Source organism: Oratosquilla oratoria, chromosome 37 (genome assembly GCF_046742065.1).
Source record: "Oratosquilla oratoria isolate Oo_2021 chromosome 37, ASM4674206v1, whole genome shotgun sequence".
Classification (NCBI taxonomy): domain Eukaryota; kingdom Metazoa; phylum Arthropoda; class Malacostraca; order Stomatopoda; family Squillidae; genus Oratosquilla; species Oratosquilla oratoria.
Window position 1 is genome coordinate 24,084,888 of NC_134813.1, and position 14,854 is coordinate 24,099,741.

Consider the following 14,854-nt stretch of genomic DNA (forward strand, 5'->3'; position numbering starts at 1 on the left):
GTTAAGGGATGCGCAGTTGAGTGAAGGGAGGGCGAGATGGATGGGATTACCTACAGGAAAGAACTCGCCGCAACTAATCTGCGGTCTTGGAATTTATAATAAAGATTATGTGTGTCTGGCCGAATGTGCAACTTAATGTGCACATGCACGGATTGCACATGCACGGATGTGTACATGCACGGATGAGCCCATGCTCGGATATGTACATGCACTACATATCAACGTATGCACAAATGTATATATGTGTATGTGTACATACTGACGAGGACTTCCATACATTAAGTACACATGCGCGCACACAAAACACACACACACACACACACACACACACACACACACACACACACACACACACATATATGTATATATATATATATATATATATACATATGTATATATACGTATTTATGCATACACACACACACACACACACACAATTATATATATATATATATATATATTATATATATGTATATATATATATATATATATATATATATATGTATACATACATACAAGAGAGCGCATACCTATATGCAGGCACGTGCAAAAACGCAAGCATGCCCGCACGCACACACGTACGCACACACACACACACGTACGCGCGCGCACACACACACACACACACACACACACACACACACACACACACACACAGAGCACCGCACACACACTTTTCTCTCTGTTTCTCGCTATGGAGTTTCTCCCCAGACTAAGGGTCGCCGACATTCCAATCAAGGGGCCAGCCTCCTACCCTACTCCCCCAGGGTTCCCCCCCCCCGCCTCCCCCGCGAAAAAGGTGGGTGTGGCTGGGCAGGGCGTAGATGGGGGGAGACGGAGGGGATGGTGGGGATGGTGGTGGGTGGGTGGGTTTTGATGGTGATGGTGGTGGTGGTGGTGATGGTGGTGATGGTGGTGATGATGGTGGTAGTGGCGGTGGTGGTGATGGTGATGGTGTTGGGTGGTGATTGTAGTGATGATGGTAGAATGGTATGGTACACACCCAACCATCAAAGTACGTCTCTCAAAGAATTGACCCGATTGCTTTGGTGCTCTACAAACAAACTTGTTTACCAAACAACTGAAATGTGCAGGTGAACCCCAGCTTGAACAGGATCGCCATGGGCCGGGACCCCACGAGGGTAAGGACTACTGTTCATCTGAACAATATCGGTGAGAGAAAAGAGAAGAGAAAAATGAGAGACAAGGGAAGAACGAAAGAAGACGGAGACAAATTGAAAAATATTCTAAAAGAAAATAGAACAAAAAAAGGAAGTAACGCAAAAATAATAAATAAACAGTAAAGGAAAACTGAAGAAATGACCAAAAATATTAGAATAATAAATTTACAAAAGTAAAGAAAAAATACGTCTGGCAGAAGGAGGAAGGAGAGGAGGAGAGGAGGGGAAGGGAAAGGGGGAGACGAGAGGAGGCAGGGAAAAAAGAGAGAGAGAGAGAGAGAGAGAGAGAGAGAGAGAGAGAGAGAGAGAGAGAGAGAGAGAGAGAGAGAGAGAGAGAGAGAGAGAGAGAGAGAGAGAGAGGAAGGGAGGAGGGTAGGGGAGGAAGGTAGGGGAGGGAGGTAGAGGAGTGAATAAGGGGAGAAGGGGAGAAGGGGGGAAGGGGAGGAAAAAAGGGAGGGAGGGAGGGAGGGAGGGAGGGAGGCAGTTAGGGATGTGGAAGAAGGGAGAGGGGAGGGAAAGGAAAAAAGGTGGAGGGAGGGAGGAGAGTGGAAGAAGAGGAGGGGAGGAGGATGGGGAGGAAATGGGAGGGGAGGGAGTGGACGGGAAGAAGGGAAGGCGAGGGGAGGAGAGAAGAGGTAGGAAAATAGGGAAGGGAGGGAGTAGGGGAGGGTAGGAAAAGAAGAAGAAGAAGAAAAGGTGGGGAGGAGTGTAAAAGAGGGGGAAGGAGGGGGGAATAGGGGAAAAGATGGAAGAAAGAGGGGAGAATTGCTGGGGGAGATCGGACGAAGGGAAAACACAGGGAAGGCTTTCAAGGTAAATATAAGGATGAATTAATTCTTCGAAAAAAGTTCTTAACGCAACAGGAAAGATTCGAACCAATGCCTTTAGGACACCAGTCGAGCGCGGTATCCTATACAAGAGGTGCTTAGAGGGGGATAGAAAGATGTGCAGGAGGAGCAACGGCAAGGGATGGGGGAGCTAGGGAGGGAGGGAAGGAGAGAGAGAGGGAGAGAGGGAAGGAGGGAGGGAGGGAAGGAGGGAGAGAGGGAAGAAGGGAGAGAGGGAAGGAGGGAGAGAGGGAGGGAGGTACGGAGGGATGGATGGAAGGAGAAAAGGAGGGAAGGAGGAAAAAAGGAAGAGAAGGAAGGGAAGGAGGGAAGGAGGGAGAGAGGGAGAGTGGGAGGGAAGGAGGGAGAGAGTGAGAGTGGGAAGGATGGAGGGAAAGAGTGATGTAGGTAAGAAGAGAGGGAGAGCTGAAGAGAGGGATAGTGTGAGGAAGGAAGGGAGGGTGAAAGCGAAGGAGAAGGGAAAGTAGGGAAGGAGAAGGGAAAGAAGGGAGGGAATGCGAGAGAGGAGAGAGAGAGGGAGCAAAAGAGGAAGAATCGAAAGGGAGGAAAGGCGAGGAGAGAGAAAGAGAAAGAGAAAGAGAGAGAGAGAGAGAGAGAGAGGGGGGGGAGCAAAAGAGGAAGAATCGAAAGTCGAAAGGAAGAGAGAGAGAGAGAGAGAGAGAGAGAGAGAGAGAGAAAGAGAGAGGAGAGAGAGGGAGCAAAAGAGGAAGAATCGAAAGGGAGGAAAGGCGAGGAAAGAGAGAGAGAGAGAGAGAGAGAGAGAGAGAGAGAGAGAGAGAGAGAGAGAGAGAGAGAGAGAGAGAGAGAGAGAGAGAGAGAGAGAGAGAGAGAGAGAGAGAGAGAGAGAGAGAGAGAGAGAGAGAGAGAAATGTGTGCAGGCGTAAAACGGGAGAGAGGTATAGAAAGAGGAAGGGGAGAAGTGAGGGAGATCAAGAAAGACACACAGAAGTCGCACAAAGAGGGAAGTATCTTCAAAGAGGGAAGAGGGGAGAGGAAAATGGGAGGAAGGAAGAGAAGGCGAGAGAGAATAGAGAGAAGGCATGGAAAGAAAAAAAAAAAGAGTACGAGAAAGTGGACATGAGGCATGGAGAGAATGTATCAAAAAATAAATAAAACAAAAAACGTGGGAGCTAAGAGAGGAAAGGAAGTTATCTTGAGACTTGCAAAACCAACAGCATCGCTCAATAACCCCAACTTCACAATATCAGAGACTATATGTCACCCAATGAAAAGACCATATGCAGGACGGGGTAGGGTGTGTGTGTGTGTGTGTGGTGGGGGGGGGGTTGCAAGCCAAGAGCACTGAGTCAATATATTGTGTCAATAATATTGGTCGTGTAGAGGCAGCTTTATGACATCGAGCTCCCGAAGCGGCGGCTGCCAAACGAATTCCCACTTCGGCAACAACGCCGCAGAAGTTTGACTTCGGAGGGCGAAGGTGAGAGGAGGGAGGCGCCACAGGCTAAATTGGATAATCCGAAAGCTGAGCGTACAACGAAGGCTTGCCGGCCAGCCGACGTACCAAGTACTCAAGCAAATAATGTAACAATATATATATATATATATATATATATATATATATATATATATATATATATATATATATATATATTATATATATATATATATATATATATATATATATATATGCGCACACATATACACACACACTTACAGTGTGTGTGTGTGTGTGTGTGTGTGTGTGTGTGTGTGTGTGTGTGTGTGTGTGTGTGTGTGTGTGTGTGTGTGTGTGTGTGTGTTAGGTTAGCTGTTTGGTAAATTGTTTGGTGGTTCGGTGGATAGACGGGTAAAGAGTTGGGGGCGGTAGAAAATGATGATAGGTAGATAGAAAAGTAGGTAGATAAGTGAGTGTGTAGATAGGAAGGTGCGTAGGTAGACAGGTAGGTAGTTCGGTAAGTAGATTTCTAGGTAGGTAGGTGGCAGGTGGTAGGCAGGTTTGTTGGTAGGTTGGTTGGTAGATTGCCTGGTAGGTTGGTTGGTTGGTAGGTTAGTTGGTAAGTTTATTGGTAAGTTGGTTGGCAGGTTAGTTGTTAGGTTGGTTGGTAGATTGGTTAGATTGGCTGGTAGGTTGGTTGAAGGGTTGGTTGGTAAGTTGGTAGATAGGTTGGTAGATTGGTTGGTAGAGTGGTTGGTAGATTGGTAGACAGTCACCAGTGAAATTCCTGCCATTCCTCCTGGATTCAACTCAGCAAATATAACTTTCGTTAGGGAGCATTTTATATATTTTACTATATATTAGTTGTCTTACAATAAAAGGATTTTTTACAAATGGAATTTCAACAGCAACGGCAAGTTATATTTGTACAAATTCAGGAGGGGAAAGGTAAACTTTGGATGGTGAGTGTCAGCAGGTTGGTAGGTTGTAACGGTATAGGTAGGTTGGTTGGTAGACAAGTGTGCTTCCGGTCTGAAAGGTAAGTAGGTAGGGAGGTAGGGGGTAGGTAGATTGGTAGGTAGAGAGATGTTATTCCGTCTTGAAAGGTAGGTAGGTAAGTAGGTAAATAGGTAGGTAAGTAGGTAGGTATGTAAGTAGGGTAGGTAAGTAGGTAGGTAAGTAGATAAGTATGTAGGTAGGTAGGTAGGTAAGAAGGTAAGTAGATAAGTAGGTAGGTAGATAAGTAGGTGTATAGGTAGTTGGGTTGTAGATATGTAAATACTATATAAGTAGGTAGGTAAACAGATCATGTGTGCTCCTGTGCATGTTTGTGTATGTGTGCATTTGTGTGTGTGTGTGTGTGTGTGTGTGTGTGTGTGTGTGTGTGTGTGTGTGTGTGTGTGTGTGTGTGTGTGTGTGTGTGTGTGTGTGTGTGTGTGTGTGTGTGTGTGTGTGTGTGTGTGTGTGTGTGTGTGTGTGTGTGTGTGTGTGTGTGTGTGTATACGCGTGTGTGAACGCGCGCGCGCATGGCGATACCAGAGGCAACGTTTCAGCAGGTGAAAGCCATAGCAGATGCCTCCGCCGAGATCAGCAGATTAAACAAAGGCAGCAGGCAGCAGCATCAGGCAGCAGGCAGCAGAAGGTCCAGCAGGTGCCAGGGAAGGCAGGGCAGCGGGGGCCGAACAGCAGTAGCAGTAGCAGAAGCAGAAGCAAACCAGAAGAGTCATAACTCAGCGTGGCACGCTCTACAAACACACCACCCGAGCCTGATTGCTGATCCAGCTGGTATTGGGGGGGGAGGGAGGGAGGGAGGGAACAAGGGGGGAGGAAGGTGGAGGGAGACGTGTGTAGAGGGTTAGAGGAGGGAGAAGGGGGTAAGGGAGGAAAACGGAGGTTAGGGGAGGGAGAAGGGGGTAAGGGAGGAAAATGGAGGTTAAGGGGGGGAACGGGGGTGAAGGGAAATGATGCGGGGGGAAGTGAGGGAGAGCGAGGTAAGATGAGCCGTGGAGGGGATAGAGATGTAAGAGGAGAGGGGAAGTGAATTAAGGTGAAGTGAGGGGAGGTAAAGGGAAGGGAAATGAAGGAAGGGGGAAGGGAAGGGGGATGGAGGGTAGGGGGAGGGGAAGGGGGAGGGGGAGGGAAGGGAAGGGTGGATGTAAAAGGAGAGAGGGTAGTGGGAGGGGAGGGAAAGAAAAAATGGAGGATTGGGGGAAGGGAAGTTGTGCAAAAAATGGAGGGAAGGAGAGGAGGGAGGGGACGGGAGGGGAGGGGAATGAAGAGAAGGGAGAAGAAGCAAGGGAAGTAAGGTGAGAGGGAGGGGACATGAGTAGGTAAAATTTAGGGAAATGTATACTCGTTTAGGGAAGGGAGGTATAGGGAAGAGAAAGGTGGGAGAAGAGTAAAGGTAAGGGATGGAAGGAAAACGGAAGGAAGGGAAGGAAAAAGGAAAGGGAAGGAATGGAAGGAAAGTTGAAAGAAGGAAAGGAAGGAAAGGAAAGGAAAATATGGAAAGGTAAAATAAAGAGAAGGAATGAAGAAAAAGGAAGGAAATGGAAGGGAAGCAGAAGGACGGGAAGGAAAGGAAAGGAAGGAAAGGTAAAACAAAGGGAAGCAAAGGGTAGGAAATGGAAGGGAAGGAAAGAGGAATGGAAGGGAAAGAAAGGAAAATAAAAGAAAGAATGGGAAAAGGGAGAGCCAAGGAAGGTAAAGAGAGCAAATGGGAAAGGGAAAGGAAAAAAATAGGTGGTGGAGATGAGGGAGATAAGGAGACGAGGAGATGAGTGAGATGAGTGAAGAGACGAGTAAGGAGACGAAGGAGGAGACGAGACTGAAGTAGACCGGACGTGGAAAAGAAGGAAGAGGAGACAGGGGAAGAGGAGACAGGGGAAGAGGAGGAGGAGGAGGAGGAGGAGGAAGAGGAGGAGGAGGAAGAGGAGCTTGGAGGCTGCAGAGGAGAGGCGAAACAGGAGAAGGAGCATCCACGACGGGGACAGAGGTCTCCAGCGCCGAGGATGGGAGATGACGTGGACGGGTTAATGGGGTTAGTCCCGGTGTGGGGGCATTCTATGGGTGGAGAGAGGAGGAGGAGGAGAAGGAGGAGGAGGAGGAGGACGAAGAGGAGGAGGGAAGAGGGAGTAGGAAGAGGAGGGAAGAGGGAGTAGGAAGAGGAGGGAAGAGGGAGTAGGAAGAGGAGGTAGAGGGTGGAAGAGGAGGAGGGTGAAAGAGGAGGAGGAGGAGGAGGATGGTGAAAGAGGAGGAGGAGGAGGAGGTGGAGGACGAGGAGGAGGAGGGGGAAGGAAAAGGAGGAAAAGGAGGAGGAAGGGGAATGAGAAAGAAACAGGAGAGAGGGGGAAGGAGGAGGAGGAAGAGGAGGAGGAGGGGGAAGGAAAAGGAGGAGGAAGGGGGATGAGAAAGAAACAGGAGAGAGGGGGAAGAAGGAGAGGAGGAGGAGGAGGAGGAGGAGGAAGTATTGGGAGGCGGAGGATAAGGAGAAGGTAGTGAAAGGAGGGGGAGAAGGGGGAGGAGGGAGGGAGGAGGAAGGAGAAGGGAGGAGGGAGGAGGAGGGAGGAAGAGCAGAGGAAGGCGTCATTCGTCGGGGATAACCGGCGCTTCTATCCTTGGGTGCAACACAACGCCGAAAAAGTTGAATCGGAGAGGAAATGGCCAAGGAGAGATTAAAGAAGGAGGAGGAAGAGGAGGAAGAGGAGGAAGAGGAGGAAGGGAAGGGAATGAAGACGTGGAAGGGGAAGGACAGCAGGAAGGGGAATGGGAAGGGGAAGCTAAAAAAGGAGGAGGAAGAGGAGGAAGAGGAGGAAGAGGAGGAAGGGAAGGGAATGAAGACGGGGAAGGGGAAGGACAGCAGGAAGGGGAACGGAAGAGAGGAAGGAGAAAGAGGGTAAAGGGAAGGGGGAATGGGAGAGGCGAAGGGGAGAGGGGGAAGGGGACAAGGGGAAGGAGAGACGGAAGGGGAAGGAAAAAAGGGAATGGGAAAGGGAAGGAAAGCGGGAAGGGGAAGGGGAAAGGGGGAAGGGGAGAGGCGACGGGGAGAGAGGGGGAGAGGGGGAGAGGGGGAGAGGGGGGAGGGGAAGGGGAAGGGGGGAGGGGCACGTGAAAGGGAAATAGAAAAAGGAAGGAGAGAGGAAAGGGGAAAGGTAAAGGGGAAAAGAGAAGGAGGAGGGGGAAGGATAAGGAAGACTAGGAAGATGGATGGATGAGGATGATGAGATCAGGATAGTTAGACGAGACTTCCACTCTTCTTCCTCCTCCTCCTCCTCCTCCTCCTCCTCTGTCTATTGTGACGTCATCGTGTTTAGCACAAAGAGGCTAATGTTACGGATAAGAAGGAGGTGGGGGTGAATGGGCTAGGAGGTAAGCCTTAAGGAAGGAACTCGGAGTGAGGGTCGGGGAGGGGAGAAGAGATGAGGGGAGGGATGGGGATAAGGAGGGGTGATGATGGTGGTGGAGGTTGGTGGTGGTAGTGGTGGTAGTGGTGGTAGTGGTGGTAGTGGTGGTAGTGGCAAAGACGAACGAAGAGTCCTTGGAAATCCGTCCGAACCAGAAATGAATCTGGTTGCCCACAATATCTTTGTCGCTCAAATTCTCACGGATAATAAAAAAAAAAAAAAAAAAAAGCCTCGACAGGGGACCTCGCCCCCTCCTCTTCCCCCCCAAAAAAAAATCACCTGCCGGCAGCCAGGATACATATACAATAATAAAAAAAAACAGTGATAAGGTGCATAGGTTCAATGTACGGGTCTGAAACGTCAGATGAAGGAAGGGCACAAGATCCTGTCTTAGAGCGAGGATTGCATAAAGAGAAGACGAAGAAAGAGACATTGTTTAGAAGACTGGGAGAGTCTGAGGTCTTCCGGCTTGTCCTGAATAGGGTGCCAGGGTGCCACGCTCGAGTCTAGGTAAACAAGGCACTGGGTGAGGTTTGGGCAAATGACTTTGTGGCTTGTGTTTGTGAGTTACGGTAAATGTAGAGAAAGAACCTTAGACAGAGAGAGAGAGATAGTGAGTGAGTGAGTGTGTGTGTGAGTGAAAGAGAGAGAGAGAGAGAGAGAGAGAGAGAGAGAGAGAGAGAGAGAGAGAGAGAGAGAGAGAGAGAGAGAGAGAGAGAGAGAGAAAAATAGAGAGGGAGAGAAGGAGGGAGAAGGAGAGAGAGAGAGGGAGAGGGAGGGAAGAGAGATCGAGAGAGGGGGGAGGGAGAGAAAGAGGGAGAGGGGTAGAGAGAGGGAGAGGAGGAGAGAAGAGGAGAAAGAGAAAGAGAGAGAGAGAGAGCAAGAGAGAGAGAGAGAATTACTACTGAAATCTAGGGTCTTAAAGAAATGTCATCGATAACTCAGACCTAACAGGCTTCTGGTTACTATAAACGACGTCATCACTGCCCTAAAACTGATCGAAATGGAAAAAAAATCTCTCATCCACCCTTTGCCCTTTCTAATACTATCTATGACTAATCGACACTAGAAAATCGCAAAGGCGATCCAATGTAATCAAGACCTGGTGTGATACTGTCTACCATAGGTAATGACGTCATTGATAAGGACTATGAAGAATATCTTCACCCCTCCCCTTCTCTCTCTTTCTCTTGCGATCTCTCTCTCTCTCTTCTCTCTCTCTCTCTCTCTCTCTCTCTCTCTCTCTCTCTTTACATATTCACAAACTTAACCAAAACCCCTTCTTCCACAAAGAGCTCGAGTTCTTTCTTTCTTCGGCAGACTCTTGGCCTCGACCGCAGAAGGAACAATCTCGCAGAGCCTACCGAGTTTCCTCTTTACTAGTGGAGGGATGTCTTTGTCATCTTCGCCGCTCTTTGTAACACACTGTTTATCTGTGACATGAGAAATGTTAACGAAGACAAAGGAGATGTACCAAAGGCAGAGGAGCTTCAGGAAGCTGAGGGGAGTATCAAGGTGTGGCAGGAAGGGAACGTGGAAGAAGTGTCTCAGGGAAGGATCATAAGAACATGAAAATAAAGCTGGTTGCAAGAGACCATAAGGCTTACACAGAGGAGCTTCAGGAAGCTGAGGTGAGTATCAAGGTGTGGCAGGAAGAACATGTAAGAAGTGTCTGAGGGAAGGACCATAAGAACATGAAAATAAAGCTGGTTGCAAGAGACCATAAGGCTTACACTTGGAGAGTAGGGAACAACCTTGTGAGGAGGTTGAAAGATCATATGTAAAAGAACGGGCAATCATTCGGATAGAAAATAAAAAAATTAACCTTAACTTTATCGCTTCATTCTCCTCTCTCTTATCTCTTTATTCTCCTCTCTCTAGCTCTCTCTCTGTGCCTGGCTCTGCCTCTCTACTCTCTCTTATCACTAGACCTGATTCATCAAACTGGCCAAGTATTGAAAAAGATAACTGCAGGTGGGTGGGTAAGAGATAGAAGTCAAGAAATATACATAGATAAATAGAATGATAAAGAGAAAGATAAAGAAAGAGAGAAAGAATGAGAAAGAGAATGAGAGATAGAAAGAGAAAGAGAGAGAGAGAGAGAGAGAGAGAGAGAGAGAGAGAGAGAGAGAGAGAGAGAGAGAGAGAGAGAGAGAGAGAGAGAGAGAGAGAGAGAGAAGGGGTGGATGAGAGAGTGTGAGAGAGTGAAAAAGAGAGAGAGGAGAAAGAGCACGCATGCCCTTGTTTGTTTAGGTTAACACTGGTTTAGTTTGCCTTTGTGCGTGATGCGCTTGTGAGTGTGCACACGTCTTTTGGTCGTGTGCGGCTCTGTGTGTACATCCACCTGTACATGTGTACACGGCTTACCCATCTGTTTCTCTGAACAGGTGAAATATATGTTAATATTTTTTACAGCTTTTTGGCAGTGAATGCACTTGGTTGTTCATGTTAATATGGTATATATATATATATATATATATATATATATTATATATATATACATATATATATACATATACATATATACATATATATATACATATACATATATATGTATATACATATACATATATATACTTATGTATGAATATACACATATATATATACATATATATGTATATACATATACATATACATATACATATATATACATATATGTGTATACATACATAAATATATATACATATATATGCATATATATATATATATATATATATATATATATATTGTAGAATGTGTTCCACCTACACACGTGTATACTGGCTATTACTTTTAAACTTTGCCCAGCTTAACCCTCTTGCCTCGGGTTAAAACTTAACCATCTCAATTTAATCGTGGGTTGCAACAAACATGTCCTTACAGGTTTTACTAACAAACTGTCAATCTATTTCATTCACTTAACCCATTCAACTCCGATGACAAGATGTCTTGTCATTTGGTCAAATAAAACAAAAAATCATAAAACACCAAAATGTTTGATCAAACACCAGAAAAATATGACGTCAGTCCTCGCTTCGCTCGCAGCGAAGCGAGGACTGACGTCATATTTTTGTGGTGTTTGATCAAACATTTTGGCGTTTTATGATTTTTTTTTTTTTTTACCAAATGACAAGACATCTTGTCATTGGAGTTGAATGGGTTAAGGATAACCCAACACCCTAAATATATCATCTATATATATATATATATATATATATATATATATATATATATATATATATATAATATATATATATATATATTATATATATATATATATATATATATATATATACAAACACGTTGGGACAAAAACCTACAACATAGATATATATGAGTAAAAAACAAGGACATTATGTACATATCGCTTCACAGAATTCTGAAGATGAGGGGGAAAAAGAAAAAAAAGAAAAGAAAAAAAAACATAGAGTAAAGGGGGAGAGTGAGTGAGTACGGGAGGGAGAGTGGGGGATAGGGAGAGAGGGGGGGAGGGAGTGAGGGAGGGAGAAATAGCTCCTTTAAGTGACGAACAAAAAGTACTAGGGAAGTACGACGATTACAATGCAAGGCGGGTTGAAAATTTGACAAGGGACTAGGCAAACAATATGCAAAGCATAGTAAATTAGGAAGACAATTCATGGTCGATACACACAGAAAGCCTAGTGGGGGGCGGGGGGACCCGAGAAAGGGACGTCGGTAGGGCGCTGTACATGTTAAAAACATGCCTGATGCTGCAGTGGGGGAGAGGGGAGAAGGGAGAGGGGAAGTGGGGAAGGGGAGAGGTGGAGAGGGGAAGGGGAGAGGGAAAAGAGGGAAAGGGAAAGGGGAGGGGAGAGAGGGAGGGGGAGGGAAAAGGGATGGGGGAGAGGTAGGAGCGTGAACGGGGAAAGAGGTGAGGGAAGGGGAGAGGTGGAGATGGGGAGGGCAGAGGGAGGAGAGGGAAAGGGAAAGAGGAGGGTATAGAGGGAAGGGGAGATGTAGGAGCGTGAAAGGAGAAAGGGGAAAGGGGTGAGGGGAGTAAAGAGAGGGGAGTGGAAAAGGGGAAAGGGGAAAGGGGAAAGGGAGAAGGGGGAAAGGGGGAAGGGGGAAAGAGGGAGAGGAGACAGAAAAGAGGGCAGCGGGGGAGAGAAGCGATGGGAGAGAAAAGGGGGGATAGAGAAGAGGGGAAGGGGAAGAGGTAAGGGCAAAGGGGAAGAGGTAAGGGCAAAGGGGAAGAGGTAAGGGCAAAGGGGAAGAGGTAAGGACAAAGGGGAAGAGGTAAGAGCAAAGGGGAAGAGGTAAGGGGAAAGGGGAAGAGGTAAGAGCAAAGGGGAAGAGGTAAGGGGAAAGGGGAAGAGGTAAGAACAAAGGGGAAGAGGTAAGGGGAAAGGGGAATGTGACGAGACTGAAGTTATAGCTGTGGCTAAAGATAATAACGGCGAGGAGGAAGAGGAAGAGGAAGAGGAAGAGGAAGAGGAGGAGGAGAAGAAGGAGGTGGGGGAAGAGGAGGGACAGGAGGACGAGGAGGCAGAGAAAAAGAAAAATTAGCAGGAAAATGAGGGGAGTTGGGAGGAGCGAGGTATAGCAGAAGAAGAGATGAATAACACGTAAAAAACGGACACACAGAAGTACGAAGCAGAACCGGCGAAGGAATGTGGAACCGAGGAGTCTGAGTGAGCAACGTTCTTCGGGAGGTTCTGCGGGATTCCAATGAGGAGAGGACTCGAGTAACGAAAATAAATGTTGACGGGCGAGGTTTCCCGTGCCGGGCACCACATCTTTACCTCTACATTAGCCCGTATCATAAATATTTCTAACATTTACTGGGGATGGAAAGTCACCGTAACCTAGATAGTGGGCATAGGACAAATAAGACACTTTGTCCACAAGGAGCTAAGATAATAGTGAAATGACTGGTGAGTTCGGGAGGGTGAAAGACTTGATTAGATACCTCCCTTGTTAGGGTGAGGAGACCAATTGGTACATTCATACACATACCAAAGGCTTTTTTCCCCCCTTATAAGGGAGGTAGCCAATTGGTACATAATTAGATAAAAAATATTCTTTATAACGGACCTAAAAGGTTAAGTCATGACGACCCTTCACACTTCTTCAAACAGCCGAAGTCTCTCCAAGTTTGGCAAATCCGCAACAGCCGTTCCGCGATGCTGGACTTTGGGTGCAGGCTGGGTCACCGCGTACAAGGAGAGGTCAGGTCAGGTCAACCTCTAGATGAAAACCACAGAATACTCAGCAAATAAAGACGAAAGTAGGTCATGGGTTGAGAGTCGAGGGAGAATTGGGGGGGTAAAGAAAGAATGGGTGAGGGGGAAGATGGGGAGGATAAGGTTTAGGAAGGAGTAAGGGGGACGTCGGAGTAGTGTGGGGGGAAGGGGGAAGGAGGAAGGGGGGAGTGGAAGGGGAAGGAGAGAAGGGAGCAGGAGGGAGGATGAAAGGGGGAGAAGGTTTGGAAAGAAGGGAGAGGGAGGATGAGAGGTGGGGGAAGGAGAGGTGGGGGAAAGGGAGGTAGGGAAAGGGGAGGAGGGGGAAGGTGAGGTAGGGTGAAGGGGAGGAGAGGGAAGGGGAGGTAGGGTGAAGGGAGGAGAGAGAAGGGGAGGTGGGAGAAGGGGGAAGGGGGAGGGGGGAGGGGCGAAGAAGGAGGGGAGAGATGAACGCTTTAGAAATGAGAAGGGACGGGGAGCGTAAAGGTATGGAAGCGTAAAGAGAGGAAGTATTGTAAAGGAAAATGAGAAGGGTGGATATGAAGAGGGGGCGGGGACGGAGGGGGAGGGGGCGAGGGGGGAGAGGGGGAGAGGGGGAAGGAAGGGAAGGAAGTGTGTGGGGGGAGTGAAGGAAGTATGGGGGGAATGACGAGGTGGGGGAAGATGACGACAGAGTGAAGTGGAAGAATCAGGTGGGCAAGATGGAGAGGAAAGTGTCGGAAAGAGGTAAATGTGATTGAAAGGAAGAAGGGAACAACGAGAATTAGGAGCATAAAAGACAAAGAAGTGGAGAATTATATACATATATATATATATATATATATATATATATATATATGCATATATATATATGCATATATATATGCATATATATACATGCATATATATATACATGCATACATATATATATACATACATATATATATACATACATATATATATATATATATATACATATATATATATACATACATATATATATATACATACATATATATATACATACATACATACATATACATATATATATATATATATATATATATATATATAAGACGAGGGGTGAAGACAGGGACACGTGAAGGAGCGAAAAGGCTCACCGGATTAAAAGAGGAGCGATAGATACGTAGGGAGTAGGAAGAGGGAAGAAGATCCGAGAACGATAATAGAAAAAAACATATATATAAGATAAAAAACAAACGAAAAAAGAGAAGAGAAGAGAAGAAAAGAGAAAATCTAATGCCAAGTGACGAAGGGGCCGAGGGTGATGGGGAGGAACGGCAGGAGAGAAAAAGAAGAGCGTGAACGAATTAATGTTACAATAAAGTTAAAAAGAAGAGAGGGAGAGAGGGAGGGGCGGTAAAAAGAGAGAAAGAGAGAGGGAAGGCGAGATTATAGAAGCTGAAGGTGCGAACGGCTGCCGGAGGGAGAAAGGGACGTGAGAGTGAGAATGAGTGAGAGAATGAGTTAGTGAGAATTAGTGAGAGTGCGAGTGAGTGAGAGAATGAGTTAGTGAGAATTAGTGAGAGTGAGAGTGAGTGAGAGAATGAGTTAGTGAGAATTAGTGAGAGTGAGAGTGAGAGAATGAGTTAGTGAGAATTAGTGAGAGTGAGAGCGAGAATAAGTGCGAGAATGAGTTAGTGAGTGAGAATTAGTGAGAGTGAGAGTGAGTGCGAGAATGAGTTAATGAGTGAGATTTAGTGAGAGTGAGAGTGCGAGTGCGAGAATGAGTTAGTGAGTGAGAATCAGTGAGAGTGAGAGTGAGAATTAGAGTGAATGAGAGAGAAGAGTGAGTGAGCATGATGAGCGTTAGAGAGTGAAAATAAGAGTTAGAGCGAGAGCGAGA